Consider the following 12547-nt stretch of genomic DNA (forward strand, 5'->3'; position numbering starts at 1 on the left):
TTTTAGAAACTCTAATTGAATGCTATTTCTATTTGCATAAAAACAGCACATGTTATTTTAGGGTGGTGAGAGCTTTGAGTGGTTTTAATGGACTTTAACTTACCTATCTTTTTTTTTCTAGAATAATTATGCATGATGTTGTTATGTCTTTAATAAAAATGTACTTAAAGAGGACATCAGAAGCTTACTAAATAAGATATATAGTTATACAAAGATTTAGCGACACATTTTTGAAAAGCTGGTGTAGGGATTCAATTCATTTCTCAATAAATCTTTTTAACATCTGTCTAAAGTGTTAAGTATTTAGAAAGACAAGTAGATGGAAAGAGAGATAAGAAGAAAGGGAAGGGGGGGGGGAATAAATTCTCTAGATCTTGCTGTATAGAGACAATAGACCCCCCACCTATGGGCAGAAGCAAGTTTCAATACTTCTTAAAGAATTCTGTCTCAACAAATATTACTTATATCTGGGTGCAGCCTTGTTACTCATTGAGAAATAGCTGAAAGTATGTGTTTAGAGTCAGAAGAGAAAGAGACTGTCTGATGGTGTAACTAACAGGATCATTGAGAATTAGTTGTCAGTTAGGGTCTCACAAATAATATGTAAACCAATAACAACCATGCATCAGCTCACTGCTAACATGGTGAATAATGTTCCTCGCTGGAATGAGAGTTTTACTAGCAAACACTACCCCCGCCAACCGCCTCTTCCCCACAAATGACCTTCACAATGCATACAGACTTCCTAAAGCATCTGAGCTATCTCCTCCCTTTTTTGGAGAAAAAAATGGTTCAAAGCTATTGGAATTTCATCTTCAGTGTATCTGCTCTAGATTCTAACTTCATATCCTTTTCATCTTAATTACTTTAACCCATAACTACATACTGTGTCAGGAGCCAGAACCTCTTCCAACGACTTTGCATGCAGTCTCTTTGGCAAATGCAGAGCGTGTCATTTTCTGGATGAGTAACAGGCACAGAGAGCATTGCAATAGATGATTTTATGCCCCAGCTCCTTGTTTAATCAAATCAAAGCAGATATGGTTGATTACATGGACAAAAAGCTACTGAATAAACACATTTGTTCAAGAGTAACTAAGCATTAGATAATATTATGTAATGTGGAAGTAACTGCCTGGCTTAATGTTATGGTTTCCATGGCAACTACATCTGTGAAGGCTAAAGGGGTTCAGAAATATTGGTTTCTTTCAGCATGTTAAAGGGAAAATCTACACTCACGCGACATTTTTGGTGTATTTTAGAAGTCTTCCACTCATTAGAAAGTGATCTTAGGTATTAATAACTAAAGATAGTGGAACCACAATCTTAGAAAGAGGACAGGTTGGCTTCACTTTCCCTAAGTTCCTTAGGGATAGAAATGATGTTCCAGTTGGTAGAGGGAGAGAGATATGAATTTTACATGGAACCTGCTGTATTCCAAGCTTAGCTGCCCTCACATGTAGGGTCCACGTGCCGTGGATGTCTTTCTCTTTTCCAAAAACAAAGACAGGGATGGAGATAACAAAAGGGAAAGTCCCAGCCAAATGATGAGCACTGCAGAGGATGGTTCCTGCAGAAAGCAGGGAAGATTAATTGTGGGAGGGAGGCAGAGAGCAGGGTGCGTTTTGTATTCAGCGGGGCTCCGCAGCAGCACTCAGGCCCCTTTATCTGCTGCAGCGGTGTGATTACCATGAAGGGAGGAAGCAGGTGCACGGGGGACCATCAGAGCCCAGCCCTGGCATTGTCCTGATTTTAGTTATTTCATTTTAATCCCCCTGGGTCAGATGAAGATGAAGTTAAACACACAGATTCTTTTGAATTGCAAGTTACGCATTCATAAAACGTAGAGAAATCCAATTATTTTTTATCCTGGGGTTGAAGGGGAAATCCATTTTGGTGGTCAGAAGGAAGGGCTGGGAGCCAGAAGGGCTGAATTCCATATTTGTCTCACTTACCTGCCCTCTTCAAGCTCCAATGGGCTCCAAATGGCTCAAGTGTGGTTGTTCCCCCAAAGGCTGGATTTTTAATTATAGGAGATTTAGAGGTTTCTTCCAACCTGAAGATGTTCATTCACTATGGACCTTAACTTTTTAATTCCTCTTTAGTGATTCTTTGCTATCCCACCCCCAAGAAGATTAGTATCTTCCTAAGGTGGTGCTGGAGAAGACTTTGAGAGTCCCTTAGACTGCAAGGAGATCCAACCAGTCCATCCTAAAGGAGACCAGTCCTGGGTGTTCATTGGAAGGACTGATGCTGAGGCTGAAACTCCAATACTTTGGCCACCTCATGCGAAGAGTTGACTCACTGGAAAAGACCCTGATGCTGGGAGGGACTGGAGGCATGAGGAGAAGGGGACGACAGAGAATGAGATGGCTGGATGACATCACCAACTCTATGCACATGAGTTTGGGTGAACTCCGGGAGTTGGTGACGGACAGGGAGACCTGGCATGCTGCAATTCATGGGGTCACAAAGAGTCGGACACAACTGAGTGACTGAACTGAACTGAACTGAAGGTGTGCTCATGGGGCTTCCCTGGGGGCTTGGTGGTGAAAAACCTGCCTGCCAATGCGGGAAACTGAGGTTCGATCCTTGGGTCAGGAAGACCCTTGGAGAAGGAAGTAGCAACAAACTCCATTATTCTTGCCTGGAAAATTCTTTAGACAGAGTAGTATGGTGGGTTACAGTCCATGGGGTCGCGAAAGAGTCAGACACGATTTAGCAACTAAACACCAACCAACCAGTTGTACTTACAGAGCACATGATGCCTCCATTTAATAGTTCAAATGACTCTAGGAAAGATGCATAGTTATTCTAGACCTCAGATTTCACTACATATAAAATGAGGGTTGAAACACCTACCAGGCAGTACTATGAGGATTTGCCATTCTATGTGAAGTATAAAGCATGATATCTGTACCAAATACTCATTAGAGAATACAATTAGCAAATTCGCCAACACGGATTCCATGTTATCATCATGGTGTAGGGCACACGGGTCAGAGGGCTATAGCTCTTGAGCCCAAACAGGACCATGGCTTGTTATATTGAAAACACATCCATGCTCATTCATTTATACTTTGTCTATAGCTGCTATGTGCTGTACAGCAGAGTAAAATAATTGTGATCAAGCTTTGGGTATTTATACTTGCCCCTTTGCAGAAAATTCTTGTGATCCTTGATATAAGGTAATCATTTCCAAATTTGCATGACAGCATTGACTTCTGTTGAATCCCTGAGTATGAGATTTATATAATTCAAATATCCCATTTTGTGTATTGTATCCCTCATGAAGCTAGAATTTCTAGCTTCTAAATATTCTGGAAAAAAAAATGGAACCATACATAAGTATAGGTGATGGACCTTTTAGTTGTTCTGCCAACCATTGGGGAAACTCATTCTTTTTGTTGGAGAATGAACATTAGGCGTTCATCGTTCTAGCAGAGTGAACTTAAGATCACCAGAAAGAAGTTGATAGCCTGATACATCCAGGTTTATTGATCTGAGCAATGAGCCGGCAGGTTGCCTTAGAGGGCATTTTGCCAAATGGAAGAAATATAGAGAGAGAGAGGCATTTAGGACTCTGGGGAATGAAGGAGTCTAGATGCAATTTGAATGAAGCAGTGTTTTGATGTCAAGATAGTGTTGTGCGTAGACCAGAATCAGGTCTAGACTGAAAAGTGTTTCTTTGGAAACAATAAAGTTAAGGTAGATACAGAGATTGGCGCCTATAAACCTTTTATCTGAAGTCCTGCACCTGGCTGGTAAATAGCCACTGCTTCTCTGAATCCAAGAGTAACCAGGTTTTCCAGGCAAAAGTGGGAGGCTTTACTCTTCCTGATATGATTTGCAACAGAGGGAGGCTCTGTTTGTCCATGATCTTAGAGAACAAAGTGTCTTAGTGAGTCACTCCAAGAAGGGGTTGTAATGACTCATTCAAGTTGCAGTATGTCCTTGGGAAAAATTCTGTTTCCTGTCAACTTTGCAGCTGGTTGTGTCTGTTATAACAGCCTGATGAATGGCCAGCCAGGTTTTTCCTTCCTCTGTTTGTGAACTCTTTCTTATTTTTTCATCAGGGAGGTGAGGCTAGTAGATGTGAAAGGTGAGGGGGGTGGGGCAGAAAGGAAAGCAAGAAGGAGATAAGGTGAGTCAAAGCCAGAGGAGAGGTCGATTCAAGGCAGATGGCACCCCAAAGGGAGCATTCCTACAGCCTAGCACAGAGCCTGACATGCTGCTCCTGGCTCAAAAATTAGAAGCTGATACCTGAGAGGACAGTGTTTGAGTGAAGCATCTTCAGCATCAAGATGTCAGTTCAGTTCAGTCACTCAGTCATGTCTGACTCTTTGTGACCCCATGAACCACAGCACGCGAGGCCACCCTGTCCATCACCAACTCCCAGAGTCTACCCAAACCCATGTCCATCAAGTCAGTGATGCCATTCAGCCATCTCATCCTCTGTTGTACCCTTCTCCTCCTGCCCTCAATCTTTCGCAGCATCAAGGTTCTTTTCCAGTGAGTCAGCTCTTCACATCAGGTGGCCAAGTGGAGTTTCAGCTTCAACATCAGTCCTTCCAATGAGCACCCAGGACTGGTCTCCTTTAGGATGGACTGGTTGTATCTCCTTGCAGTCCAAGGGACTCTCAAGGGTCTTCTCCAACAACTCAGTTCAAAAGCATCAATTCTTTGGTGCTCAGCTTTCTTTATAGTCCAACTCTCACATCCATACATGACCACTGGAAAAACCATAGCCTTGACTAGATGGACCTTTGTTGGCAAAGTAATGTCTTTGCTTTTTAATATGCTGTCTAGGTTGGTCATAACTTCCCTTCCAAGGAGTAAGCGTCTTTTAATTTCATGGCTGCAATCGCCATCTTCAGTGATTTTGGAGCCCAGAAAAATAAAGTCTGACACGGTTTCCACTGTTTCCCCATCTATTTCCCATGAAGTGATGGGACCAGATGCCATGATCTTCATTTTCTGAATGTTGAGCTTTAAGCCAAATTTTCATTCTCCTCTTTCACTTTCATCAAGAGGCTCTTTACTTCTTCACTTTCTGCCATAAGGGTGGTGTCATCTGCATATCTGAGGTTATTGATATTTCTCCCAGCAATCTTTCTAATGACCCTAACAGTATTAGTTACACTATCACATATAATTTCATGATGCTCATTTTACATTGAACCAGAAAAGTGAAATGGAAGTGCTGACTGCCAACCATCAAATGTATTATGAATTCTTCCCTTAGACAGTCACAGATTAATGTCAGAGTCATAATGTCATTAATGTCAATGTTACTTCTTCATAGGAACAACTGTCTGTCGGAAGCCACCAGTCTGAGTAATGACAGTGTCTCCGTGGTTTTGGAGAACGGACTTTACAACCTGAGAAGGACCCAACTCCTGAGTGTCGGGGTCTATTTTTGAATGTGTTTGTGAAGGACACGTCCTCACTGCTGTGTCAGAAATGAGTCAGAAACTAATCTTGTGACTCTGGGAACTGAAAGCATAGCAGAATGCAAACAGTCTGACCCCTTGAGCCTCTGTTTCCTCCAAGTCACCCTTGTGAAAAGGCAGGAAGTGACACTGGGAGAGGCAGCCCGTCTTCTCTTCTCATCCTCCGTCGGTGGCAGTTGGGTGTCTCCTGTCTCCTGTAAGCTTGATGGGTAGGATGGGTGGAGAGAAAGAAGCTTACCAACTTCCCCTGCTCAGAGCACCTCTGCCTTTCGGATCAGAGACTCCTTGTAGCCAGCACAGACTGTTCTTAGCAGATCTTCATTTCTCTGAAGCTCTTGACATTTGTGTGTTTACCTTCAGGGCAATCTTTATTTTTTTAATTTATTTTACTGAAGTATAGTTGATTTATAATGTTGTATTAATTTCTCCTGTATAGCAAAGTGGCTCAATTATACATATATACATTCATTTTCATGTTTTTCCTTTATAGTCCATCACAGGATATTGAATATAGCTCCCTGTGATATACAATAGGACCTTGTTATTTATCCATCCTAAATATGACAGTTATATTTGGAGTTTGGAGGAAATGGCAACCCACTCCAGTATTCTTGCCTGGAGAAGCCCATGGACAGAGGAGCCTGGCAGGCTCCAGTCTATGGGGTCGCAAGAGTTGGACACCACTTAGCGACTAAAGAGAGAGAGAAAAATATAATAGTTTGCATCTGCTAATCCCAAACTCCCAAATTATCCCTCCCCATCCCCCTCCCCTCTTGGCAACCATAAGTCTGTCTCTATGTCTGTGAATCTATTTCTGCTTCATGAATAAGTTCATTCGTGTTATATTTTAGATTCCACGTACAAGTGATATCATATAGTATTTTTCTTTCTTTTTCTGGCTTACTTCACTTAGTATGATCATCACTGGGTGGATCCATGTTACTGCAAGTGACATTATTTTATTCTTTTTATGACTGAGTAGTATTCCATTGTGTGTGTGCTGTGCTGTGCTTAGTCTCTCAGTCATATCTAATTCTTTGTGACCCCATGGACTGTAGTATATATATATAAGCTTCTCTGGTAAAGAAAGGTAAAGGATAAACAATTCAGCTGGTAAAGAATCTGCCTGCAATGCAGGATACCCCATTCAGTTCCTGAGTTGGGCAGATCACCTAGAGAAGGTTTAGGCTACCCATTCCAGTATTCTTGGTCTTCCCTGGTGGCTCAGATGGTAAAGAATTTGCCTGCAATGCAGGAGACCTGGGTTCGATCCCTGGGTTGGGAAGATCCCCTGGAGGAGGGCATGGCAACCCACTCCAGTATCCTTGCCTGGAGAATCCCCATGGACAGAGGAGACTAGTGAGCTGCAGTCTGTGGGGTTGCAAAGAGTCGGACATGACTGAGCAACTAAGCATGGGACAGCACATAAATATATACAGCACATGGACTTGGGCTTCCCTTGTGGCTCAGCTGGTAAGGAATCTGCCTGTAACGCAGGAGACCTGGGTTTGATCCCTGGGTTGCGAAGATCCCCTGGAGAAGGGAAAGGCTACCCACTCCAGTAGTCTGGCCTGGAGAATTCCATGGATTGTATAGTCCATGGATTGCAAAGAGATAGACATGACTGGACAACTTTTATTTTCTTTCACATCTACTTTATCCATTCATTGCTGATGGACACTTAGGTTGCTTCTATATCTTGGCTATTGTAAATAGTGCTGCTATGAATATTGAGGTGCATGTATCTTTTCAAATTGTTGAGTTTTTTTCAGATATATGCTCAAAAGTGGGATTGCTGGATCATATGGCAACTCTATTTTTAGTTTTTTGAGGAATCTCCATACTGTTTTCCATAGCAGTGTGCAATCTCTCTGTTTCTCCAATTTTTCTCCCTCTAGCTTCCACAAGTCACTACTAGTATGAGTTACCTTCAGTCTGGAATATTCTTTCCAGCCTCTGTTCCCTTCCTCTTGTCCCCCCTCAGCACCACTTCTCCATGAAGCCTCTGGGCTGGCATGAACCTGTCCTGGCAGCATCTCAAGATCCCAAGGATTTTACATGAATTACCTCAACCTCCAGGTCTCCTTCTGAGGTTGACGAGAAGGCATGACAAAGGAACAGAGCTGGATGGTAGTTAAAACAGTAGAAACAGATTTTACCCAGGAACTATGACCATAGGGGAAAACAGACCTCAGTACAGAACATGGGCTCAAGTCCAAGTCCAACAAGGACAGTTGGGGATTTATAGCCAAGGAGCAGTGTAGGGGTCAGGATGGAAAATTATTAAGAAGAGACATCAGGGGTAAGGGGCGGGGTTATGCTGGCTAAACAGACAACAGGATTCTTGCTGAAGGCAGCCCAGGGTGATGAGACGTCTGATCAATATGGTCAGACATGGAGGGTGGAGGATTCTCCGTGAACTGATTTGTCTGGATTCCTGCTCAAGGTGGGCCACACAGGTCTAACAGGGATGAGGCATATTTGGGGAAAGCCCATGAGGAGCCTGACTGCAACCTGGTTGAGGAGGGAGACTTTATCACACAGGGAACCAGTCCTCCTCTGGAAAATACTGACCCATGGGATATCAAGAGAGACGGGCAGAGAAGACTGTGAGTTGCATGTAAAGCAGGTAACTTTACCCTGGGGGAATCCAGCGCGAGCTGTTGGAAAGTGGAGAGGCTTTGAATCTCTAGCACCCTGAGTCATCTTGTTCAATGGGAGTAGTGGGGCCAGACCTTGGAGCCCGGGTGAAGGAATGAGCTGTGATTAGAAGCAGCTGGGAGCAGAGCAAAGCCCTGGGGTCCTCAGCGGAAGGAAGAGGCAGTCTTGTGAAATAGAGTCCTGTAAGCTCAAGCTCATTGTTCGGCTCAAATAATTGTTTTTAGCAGAAGACATCTATTCGGAGGAGGGAAAAAATCCTAACTGATGGAAACTAGTTAGCATCAAGCCAGGGAATAATAATGAAACCCAGGGCCAACAGCTGTGTGGTTTTCTTAGGAACCAATACTGCCAGATACACTTAATAGTTCGTTTCTTGAAAAGAAATGTGTATGTGAGCTCACACACACACACACACACACACACACACACGCACCCCACCTGAATGAATGGTTAAGTAGAACACAGCAGCTGTTACTTATTTGGACCTTACTAAAGCACTTGATAAAAATGTCTCATGAAATTTGACTTGCAAAACAAGTTCAAATTGGCTGGAATAGGAGGATTCCGGTGCAGATTGAATCCTGGCTCCAAAGCCAGAAACCATAGGTAATGGAACTGATAAATAAGCAGATCTAGTTGCTGGAGAGTGTTTAGCGGCTGCCCCAGGGGTTACTGTGAGCACTGAGCTTATTAAAAATCTTTATCAATGAGTTGGAAGAATCCGTGAACAGGATACACGTGAATTCTGCCAGGAATACTAGGTCGGCAAGTGTTAGAGAAGGCAGGGAAGACCAAGTCCTGGTGCAGAGGGATCAGCGGGGAGCTTAGATGTGTGGATTGGAGGAAAAAGGAAGAAAGAAGATGGGATGCTTATTAACAAGGGGGTTTCATGGGGATATATTCGGGAGAAGGCAAGAGCCTTAGAGGCATGAAATCACACACATTATCTTAATGGCTTAAGGATTTAAAAATAAAATTAACAAGCTTGCCAGGACATTGTAGTTTTTTTTCATTGCCACATTGTCTGTCAGTGGAAGGAATGAGGGGAATTCATGGATAAATGAGGATACTTTCATCCACTGGAACACTCTATAGCCTTTAAGATGGTTGTTTTTTAGCCGCTAAGTTGTGTCTGACTTTTTGCAACCCCATGGGCTGTAGCCTGCCGGGCTCCTCTGTCCATGGGATTTTCCAGGCAAGAATACTGGAATGGGTTGCAGTAAGGAACCCACTGGTTTCCTTCTCCAGGGGATTTTCCCAACCCAGGGCTCGAACTCATGTCTCCTGCATTGCAGGCAGATTCTTTACCACTGAGCCACGAGGAAAGCCCCTTTAAGAAGATGGCATACCTGCAATTAACGAGTCACAAGGACATCCACAAGAGTCGTAAGCAAGCAAGTTGCAGAAAATGATGACAAAAGTGATACAGATTTTGTTTTAAATAGATAAGTGTTAAGCACAGAAAGAGTCATACGAATCTATTAATAGTGGTTACCTCCGTGTGTTGGAATCAGGGGACAAGGGTGTAGGAAAAAGTCACTTCATATATTTATTGGATGCTGATGCTGCATTTGGGGTGAGAGAGTTACACATACAAGTATACATTGAATGGCTTTATTAAATAGAAGGACTTTGAAAACTTCAGATGCCCTATCCAGTAAAGAGTTATTATGATCATCTGTTGCCAGCTCTTCATATTATGATCTTCTGTTGCCAGCTCTTCAGATCGTTGCTGTCCAGAGAGATGGAAATCAGATGAAAAACAACGTGGCCTGGCCGTGTTGAAGTGGTTGAGCTGAAGCTGGTCCAGCCTGAGCTCAGCTTCAGTTCCATTTTCTGAGAAGCTCCGTGACCTTGGTGCATATCTGTCTGACACACCCAAAGCTGCTTCATCGCAGGGTGTCTTGAGCCCAGTTTGGCTCAAGATGCTGTTGAGTGTGTCTTGGTCAAACGATACGCTAAAAGCCGGCTGGGGCTGCTTGAGAGGTTAATCAAGAGAGACAAAGTGAGTAGAAATATCTAGGAAAGACTTATCTGTGCTGATGAGCTGGGGGTTACTTGGAAGTTTCACTTATTCCACCAAAGGGTTGGGTTGCAATCATCTTCCAGTTGGTTGTTATCTTCAAATCTGCAAAATTGCCTTGGACATCACAGGAAAACAGACTTTGCTCACAGGACCATCATTACATCATTACACTTGTTTCCAAAATGAGCTGGAAATGCCCACAGAAAGGCTTTGTCTTGCGATAGTCTGTGTAGTTATATTCTGTTTGGATTTCCCGTCATCTGTAAAGAAAACAAATAGCTTCCTTGTGAGTAGTGTGTTTGGGGCAGTATAACGATCATCAGCTCCAGTTTCGAATTTCTTCTGCTCATCTTTCATTCAAGCCAGAGGTGCTGGAGTCTGACAGGGCCCTTTTTTTATATATTGATCTCTATCCATAGCAACTGCCTGGTGAATGTAAAAATCTTGTGTTTATCATTTGCTAGATTTTTGTTGTGATTTTTTTTACCTCTACAAGCTGTTCAAGTGTTCCAGCCATAGAGCCCACATGGTCTTCTATCCCCTTGATGTTTCCTTCGTGTGCATGATGGTTTGGAGATGTTCTAAGGGTGTACCAGGATAATATACTTTCTGGAGTTACTCTAACATTCCTGCATTGATGCCTTTGCCAGCGTAAAAGACTATCCAATCTATCAACATCTAAAAACCACTTAAAATAAATGGCCCCTTGTGTTTTGAAGTCATGTGGGAAAACCCCAGGTTTCAAGTAACCATTAATAAATAATTACCCCTTTGTTAATGTATCCTGCTGATTCCACAATAAGACAGGGTTGATGGATGACATAGCTCTGCTATGGACACGTTCATTAGCACGTGCTTGTCTTGTATTCCCTACAGGTGTAAGCTTCCAGAGGGCACACAAGAAGTGTGCCGTATCCACATCATATAAAGAACCTGGTGAGGCTGCCCTGCTTGCTCAGTGGTAAAGGATGCAGGAGACACATTTTTGATCTCTGATACGGGGTCCCACATGCTGCTGAGCAATTAAGTCTGTACCACAACTACTGAGCCCATGCTCAGAACCCGGGATCCACAACTACTGAGCCCTTGTACTGAAGCTACTAAAGCCAGCTTGCCCTAGAGCCTGTGCTTCGCAACAAGAGAAGCCACCTCAATGAGCAGTCTGAGCACCTCACCTGGAAAGGTTGAGAGCCCCTGCTCTGCACAACTAGAGAAAAGCCTGCAGAGCAACAAAGACACAGAACAGCCAAAAATAAATAAAATTAAAACAAAGAATTTGGTGGATTTAAAAAAATTTACAGAAGCAAAGCTTTCCCCCATAAACTGTATCCCAGAGCTTGGTCTGTAGAAGGCCAATAAATCCTTGCTGAGCAACTCAGGATTTGGGGCTGGTGATGTGGGAGATTCCATTCAACACAGGTAACTGGGAGACCACATCAAACAGCCCAAGAGGAGGAGCTTCTCGGTGACACAGATTGCATGTGTGGCCCAAGATACCCAGGGGTTGTGGATGAGGCATTCAATCATCAGTAAACAAAAGATAGGCAGCCACGTCCTCAGAACAGTGCTTAGCTCCTCTTCACAGGCATCCACTGGATGCTGAAGGCATGTCAAGCCATCCAGGTGAAGGCCACCAGGAACACACCTGTGCTTAGACGAGAGGGTTAATTACCAGCTTCAGGGAGAGAGACCACACCATGGGGAACTGGGTATCCCAGTATAAGAGGGTGTTAGAAAGAGTCTGCTGTAGGATTTGGGCTCCTGTTAGGTGATCTAGGGGAGGGTCTACAGGAACCAGTTTCACTCTTGTTGCTCTTGCTGTTCAGTTGCTCGGCTGTGTCTGACCCTTTGCAACCCCATGGAGTTTAGCATACCAGGCTTCCCTGTTGTTCACTGTTTGAGTTTGCTCAAACCCATGTCCATTGAGCTGATGATGCCGTGCAGCCATCGCATCCTCTGCAGTCCCCTCCTCCTGCCCTCGATCTTTCCCAGCACCAGGTTTGCTGTAGCCTGGGTATTGCTGTGAAGCAGCGGCACTTCTAGGAGCAGGAATCTCAATACCCGTTACCTCCAGGGAGAGCAGCTTAAAAAGCCAGGAAAAGCTGGAACTGCTCATGATGTACCAGTGACTTATTTGGAAGGATTGTGGGGTTGGCATGTCCTGTGTGACCTAATGTGGGTGGATGTTCAGAGATGATTTATGACCAATGGGAGGATGCATGGCTGGGCTGGAAGCATCAGGTCAGCTCATGATGAAGCCTGAGGCCAAGATGTAAGATCATCACTAGTTCCCGGTCGCAGTGGGGGTGGGGGTTGCTTGCTTTCTCAGATGTCATTGAAGAAGTCAAGAAAGGAGCTGGAGACCCCTGGCTCCCCATTTTCCTACTCGGGCTGAGGAAGTGACTTA

The 12547-nt window shown here is 43.8% G+C and overlaps 1 long non-coding RNA gene across 1 annotated transcript; it reads left to right on the forward strand.

The window, feature by feature from the left end:
• The first annotated feature begins 7805 nt into the window (after positions 1-7805).
• LOC129626204 (uncharacterized) lies at positions 7806-12328 on the forward strand. The gene is made up of 3 exons (XR_008701823.1): positions 7806-8082; positions 9832-10119; positions 11017-12328. It is a non-coding gene; the product is annotated as an uncharacterized LOC129626204 (long non-coding RNA).
• The last annotated feature ends 219 nt before the right edge of the window (positions 12329-12547 follow it).

This window comes from Bubalus kerabau, chromosome 13 (assembly GCF_029407905.1).
Source record: "Bubalus kerabau isolate K-KA32 ecotype Philippines breed swamp buffalo chromosome 13, PCC_UOA_SB_1v2, whole genome shotgun sequence".
Classification (NCBI taxonomy): Eukaryota; Metazoa; Chordata; class Mammalia; order Artiodactyla; family Bovidae; genus Bubalus; species Bubalus kerabau.